Raw genomic sequence first — 6,957 nt, 5'->3', positions numbered from 1 at the left:
TCCCATAATCAGCTTCCAAACGCTGACACCATTGCATACACTAGCAAGATTTTGCTGAAAGGACCCTGATATAGCTGTCTCTTGTGAGGCTATGCCGGGGCCTAGCAAACACAGAAGTGGACGCTCACAGTCAGCTATTGGATGGATCACAGGGCCCCCAATGTAGGAGCTAGAGAATGTACCCAAAGAGCTAATGGGATCTGCAACCCTATAGGTGGAACAACAATATGAACTAGCCAGTACCCCCAGAGCTCGTGTCTCTAGCTGCATATGTATCAGAAGATGGCCTAGTTGGCCATCAGTGGAAAGAGAGGCCCATTGTTCTTGCAAACTTTATATGCCTCAGTACAGGGGAACGCCAGGGCAATGAATTGGGAGTGGGGGGGGGTGTGGAGGACTTTTGGGATAGCATTGGAAATGTAAATAAAGAAAATACCTAATTAAAAAAAAAAAGAATGACTTTCAGAAATTTACTTTGATAAATTTATTCCCAGCACTTGGGAAGCTGAAGCAGGAGAATCACTAAGAGTTTGAGGCCAGCTTAAACTATGTACTCAAACTGTATCAAAAACAAAACAAAACTGCATCTTTTCCAGATAAAATGGCATATACCTATGATCTTGGCACTCCAGATGCTGAAGTGGGAGGATCTTGAGTTTAGCAAGGTCCCCATTTTTTAATTAACCTCATTTAAAACACCTTCACAATAAATAATAAGTCTAGCATGTGTAACTGGGGAGCTATAAGACAGTGATGGCTTCTGAAAAAAGGAAAGTCTATTTTATTTAATGGTGTGACCCCTGGTAGGTCAGCTGTGATCCAATGGATGACACTATACCCATGAGTATATAGGCAGCAGAACGTGGAATCCCATGGGCAAAAATAAAAAATTAAAAAGTAAGCATAAATGTAGAGGGTGGGGTAGATCTGGGAGCTAAGGTGAGGAGGAGTCAGGGGTAAATACAATCTGAATACATAATATACATATATTAAATTCCTAACAGAGATAGATGATCTTTACTCTCCTCCTTTCCCCCAAATCAAATCCCCTAGCCTCATCCCAACTCTGTAGAAGACCAGCTGCTGTGTCCTGCCTTTCCTCTCTGCCCCCATTCCCAACAGATCACAGAGATCTATTTCTACAACCCTTCCCACCATTCCATTCATTTATCTCAGACAACAACCACAAGAGATATTCCCTGGGAACCCACCAGTCATGAGAGCCATGAAAGCAAGTCAACAATCTTCACTTTCTCTCTTCTCCTCCAAATTCAATCCACAAGACTCATCCACAGCTCTATAGCAAAACACCTGTTGTGGCCTCTCTACCTTTGCCCCCATTTTCAGGAATCTAGGCAAATCCTGGAGGCACACCCAAATTCCCTTCCTCCTATAGACCCCATCACCATTTTAGCCCACCCCCATTTCTAAGTGTCAGATTTCAATACCTATAAACATATCCTACCCAGAACCTCCAGTGGCCACACTGGAAAGATCTCAAAAACATTCCCTATGAGGTAACCCATAGCCACTACAATCTCATAAGAACCAGAAGGAGCAATACTTTACCATGAGCATATTGCAATTTTTAACATATATGCATGCACCAAACCCAAGGCAACCCAGTTCATAAAAGAATCACTACAACAGCTTAAATCACATATTGACCTGCACATTGTGATAGTGGGTGACTTTAACACCCGACTCTCACCAATATACAGGTCATTGCATACTATCTGAGTCTGGGGTCTTCCTTCAGCTGCTGACCACATTTGGTGAAGACCCACTCTTGGTCACCCAATCAGTGTCAGGTATGAGTTCCATCTCGTGGAGTGGGCCTTTAGTTAAATCAGATATTGGTTGGTGACTCGCATAAGCTTTGTGCCGCTATTGCCCTAGCATGTTTTGCTATTGTAAATCAAAGGTTTTGTAGCTGGGTTAGCATTTATGTTTCTCCTTTTGTAGCATGCAGAGCACCTTCCAATACCATGAACACTGGTCTATAGGATTGGGGTGAAGACTCTACTTCGATGGAGTCGTGTAGGTGTTGTATTCAACAATGGGACCTTCCCATCAGTTTGTGAAGAGTAACCTATTGTCTTGGCAACAGCCTAGGTTGTTATGGGATTTCCCTGAGACTCCTTAGACCAACAACTCAACTAAATATAACCCAGCCCCAGTATTAGAAGCTTCATTTGATGACAAGCGATGGTTGGAATTTGGTCTCCCCCATTAGAGACTTGATTAGGATCACCTTGATATATTTTAGGAAGTTTCCACTGCACTGCACCCCTCACATACCCAATTCTAGCTATCTCTCCCTGCATTCTCTCCCTCAGTCCATCTCTGCTTCCCTCTCCACCTGATCCTCCCATTCCCATCCCCACCCACCCCTAGTCCAACAATTAAATCTAATCTATTTTCCTCTCCCAGAGTGATGCATGTGCCCTTTCCCCCACCTTCCTCTTTACTTAATCTCTCTGGATCTATGGCTTGTAGGTTGGTTATCATTTTTTAACAGCTAATATCCACAGATAAGCAAATACATACCATATTTATCTTTCTGGGTCTGGGTTACTTCACTCAAGATGATTTTTTTCTAATCCCATCCATTTGCCTCAAATTTCATGATGTCATTGTTTTTAATAACTGAGTAATGCTCCATTATGGGACTGTGAAAGACAACCTGTTTTCTGGTTGAGCTAGGTTTAAACCCCAGAGACCTAGCAGGTGTCCCTGCAAGGGACAGAAGGCCTGTTTGCCATGCTCCAGATACTAGGCTCCTGACACATGGCCTCAGCTCCATAATTCAGTCATGTAGGGCAACGCCCCAAGCTCCTGGTATTCTGTCTGGACTCCGCCCCCACAGCTACCTGGCTGTATGCTCCTCCCCACAGTTACCTGGCAACAGCCAGGTAGGCTAAAAGGGGCTGCTTGCCCCTTCCTTCCTCTCTTGCTCTTACTCTCTTACTCTTTTTATTGCCTCTCACTTGCCCTCTTGCTCCCCCTCTCTCCACATTCCCTTCCCCCCTCTCTCCACATGGCCATGGCCAGATTCTACTTTCCTACTCTCTCCCTCTCTCTGCCTCTCTACAATAAACACCTTAAAACCACGGACTGTCCACCCTACTGGAGCAATGGAGCAGGTCTTCCTCTAAAGAGCCACATCTAATCTCTTGCAGGAGGCCTCCCTGTATTCTCGGACATGGTCTCCACCAAGCCAAGCTGCCCACCGAGCAAGCCTAGGACACTCTCTCCTCCCCACGGGAACCAGCCAGAGCTCGCTCGCTCTCTCTCTCTCTCTCTCTCTCTCTCTCTCTCTCTCTCTCTCTCTCTCTCTCTCTCTCTCTCTGCAGGCCCAGATCCAGCTCTGCAGGCCCCACACACACACACACTCTGTTCTCAGGTCTTCCACAGCATTCAGCAGAATCTGTGGGGCCCAAGAGGTATAACCGGCTGTCTCCAGCCTCCGTGCAGGCCCGGGGACCCCAAGCCAACTCCAGCAGGTCCACGGGGACCTCAGACTGCTCTTCCCCACCCCTGGAGCAGGGTTCTGTGGCTTCTCATAGCCCCACACATAGTCAAACTTCCTGCATCCTACCTCCACAAGCAGCTCTAGCCCTGTGGAGGCCGGACAAGGGACACCATTTTTAACCCACACTCCATTGCGTAAATGTACCACATTTTCTTTATCCACTCTTCTTTTGAGGTTGTTTCCAGTTTCTGTCTATTATGAATAGAACAGCAAATGAACATGGTTGAGCAAGTGTCCTTGTGGTAGGATGAAGCACCCTTTGGGTATGTGCCCAGGAGTGGATCTTGAGGTGGATCAATTTCCATCTTTCTGAAGAACCACTACAATGATTTCCATAGCAGATGTACAAGTCTGCATTCTGAACAGCAATGGATGAGTGTTCCACTTATTCTGCAGCCTGGTGAGCATGAGCTGTCACTTGTGTTATTGATTGTGGCCATCCTGACAAATGTAAGATGGAATGTAAAAGTAGTTTTGATATGCATTTCCCTGATAACTAAGGATATTGAACATTTCTTTAAGTGTTGCTCAGTCTTTTGAGTTTCTTCTGCAGAGAATTCTCTATTTAGGTCTGTGCCTCCATTTTTAAATTTTAAAGTGTTGTGTTCAGGAATTCTTTTCCTGTGCAAATGAATTTAAAGGTATTCCCCACTTAGAAACTAGCTTTTGAAAAACCATTTGTGAAGAACTACTGTTTTGAAAATAATGAGACAAAGCTGAAAGAGCCAAACAAAAACAGCAATAGACATCATCTGATTGGTGCTGGCTGTGGCTAATTTTAGAGGAATTTTAATCCAGCAACAAGACGGATTTGGCAAGGAATCACATCCAAGGACCTTATAGGTTTATGTGATTTGGCTGGAATGCAGATACCCTCTGTATTACAGGATGATCTGGCTGGACTACATACGTGCCCTTAGTGCACACCAGCAATCCCTAACAATGAAGGGAAGGTTAATTTGTATAAGGAAGCAGTCATGTTTGAATGTGAATTGAGAGGCAGACAAAGTGACAAATCAGAGAAAGATATGACAGAACGAATCAAAGAGAGGATATACCCCACTCTCATGAGTACATCACAAGAAGAGGCTATTTAAGAGCAGTGCAGAGAGAGGGGGAGCAAGCTAGACACAGGTGATGGGGGTGGCAGTTTTCCTGGGACAGTTTTACAAAGACAGGTTGCAGAGAGAGCCAGGTGAAGACAGAACAAGACAGAGAATGAGAAGGAGCCAGATTAGAACAGATTGCCAAAGTTAGTGTGATGCTAAGCAGAGCAATTCAGTGAGAAGCCAAGAGAAGCTAGACTGAATCGGTCTGCTTGGAAGATTAAACCGTACAGAGGCTAGAAGCTTTCAGGCCTAGGGACAGTTAGAACAAAGAAAGAGACAGCTTAGGGCTCATCCTAAGCCATGTATTCACATAGCTTGGGTATGGCTCTCATCTCATCACTTCATCTGAGGAAATAAAAACACTTACAGCTAATGTCCAGATGGCTTTGAAACATCTAAGTGGCCCAGAATCCTAACTCTGTAACAGTGGCAACTGAGCAGGGCATGGTGTAATCTTTTCAAAATTCCCTTGGTAAATGTGATGATTTTTTTCCTTAATGAATTAATTATAATAGGCTTATCTCCACTTACCAAGGGAATCAGAACAGTTTCCATTATTAGAATCATTTTCATGTGTTTTTTTAATTACCAACATTTTATATAAAACTATAGGGTGCTAATCTGCTAAACAATCAGTTTTAAGAATTTGTGTTCAAAATGAGCTGTAATGTAGAACACAAATAGGGTCTTAGAACACTTTTGAAAAGTGTTTTGAAAGAGCTTTATCCCCCCAATCTTCTCTTCTTCTTCTTCTTCTTCTTCTTCTTCTTCTTCTTCTTCTTCTTCTTCTTCTTCTTCTTCTTCTTCTTCTCCTCCTCCTCCTCCTCCTCCTCCTCCNNNNTTCTTCTTCTTCTTCTCTCTCTCTCTCTCTCTCTCTCTCTCTCTCTCTCTCTCTCTCTCTTTCTCTCTCCTCTCTCTCGGTGTGTATGTGCATAAGAGCTATTTCCCACTTAGAGTGTGAGTGTGTATTGTGAGTATATGTGTGTGAGTATGAAAGGATGTACTTGTGTGTGTGTGTATATGTGTATGTGTGTGTGAGTGTAAGAATGTGATTATATTGTGTGTGTGCATGTGTGTGAATGAGTGTGTGTGTGTGAATGTGTAGGTTTCAGGCATTCTCATTCCACAGTACATGTTGCAGAAGTCAGATGACAATTTTCCAGGGTAAGTTATTTCTTACAAACTTGTAGGATGGGACTTCAAACTCAGGTTATGCCTGTGCACAAGCACATCTACCCACTGAGCAACTTCAGCATCCCTATAAACAGATATTTTTTAAAAACTGCTTTTAGAGCTAGAGAGATACCTCAGCAGTTAAGAACACGGACTGCTCTTCTGAAGGTCCTGAGTTCAAATCCTAGCAACCACATGGTGGCTCACAACCATCCATGATGAGATCTGACGCCATCTTCTGGTGCATCTGAAGACAGCTACAGTGTACTTAGATATAATAATAAATAAATCTTTTTTTAAGCTGCTTTTAAAGAAAGGAGAAGGCAAAATATGGTGGCAAATTACAATAAACACACAAGTAATTTTTTTTAATACCTATGTTTGGGCTAGAGATGTAGCTCAATTGGTAGAAAATTTGCCTACCATTCATGAACCTCTGGGTTTAATCCCCAAGATGGAATAAACTAGGAATGGTAGTAAATACCTATAATCCCAGCACACCAGCATGAGAATCAGAAGTTCAAGACCATCTTTTGTGTTTAAAGTCAGCCTGGGACTCTTGTCTTAAAAAGAAACATGATAATCTTTTCTTTGAGCCAAATTTCCCAAAACTTTGTTTCTTGAGCTTAGAAGGGAGGAAATCAAAGTAGAAACCCATCTTGCATGCATCTGTGCAATCCAGAAATTATCTGTGGATTATTCTATTGGTATGTATCATGTCTAACTAATATATGTCCAAGCATATCTCAGACACAAATTCAGACAGTGAAAACTTGGATATCAAAGACGGGAAGACTTTAAAATGAGTCTAAGGAAGAGTGCTACACTGTCTTATTCAGTCTGCTCTGTGAAAGGGGAGACAAATCTATCCCCAAAGCAAGCCATGTAGGGCCCCTAAGATCATGCAGAGGTATCAGAGGTTTCTACAGATATCACTCCACAAGCAGAAAGTGAGTAGCAAAAAAACATATAGGCAGATTCATTAGCACATACACATTAAGAACTAACCAATACCCCGGAGCTCTTGTCTCTAGCTGCATATGTATCAAAAGATAGCCTAGTCAGCCATCACTGGAAAGAGAGGCCCATTGGACTTGCAAACTTTATATGCCCCAGTACAGGCGAACGCCAGGGCCAAAA

Source organism: Mus caroli, chromosome 1 (genome assembly GCF_900094665.2).
Source record: "Mus caroli chromosome 1, CAROLI_EIJ_v1.1, whole genome shotgun sequence".
Taxonomy (NCBI): domain Eukaryota; kingdom Metazoa; phylum Chordata; class Mammalia; order Rodentia; family Muridae; genus Mus; species Mus caroli.
The sequence above is the reverse complement of the archived record's forward strand: the minus strand, read 5'-3'. Positions refer to the sequence as shown.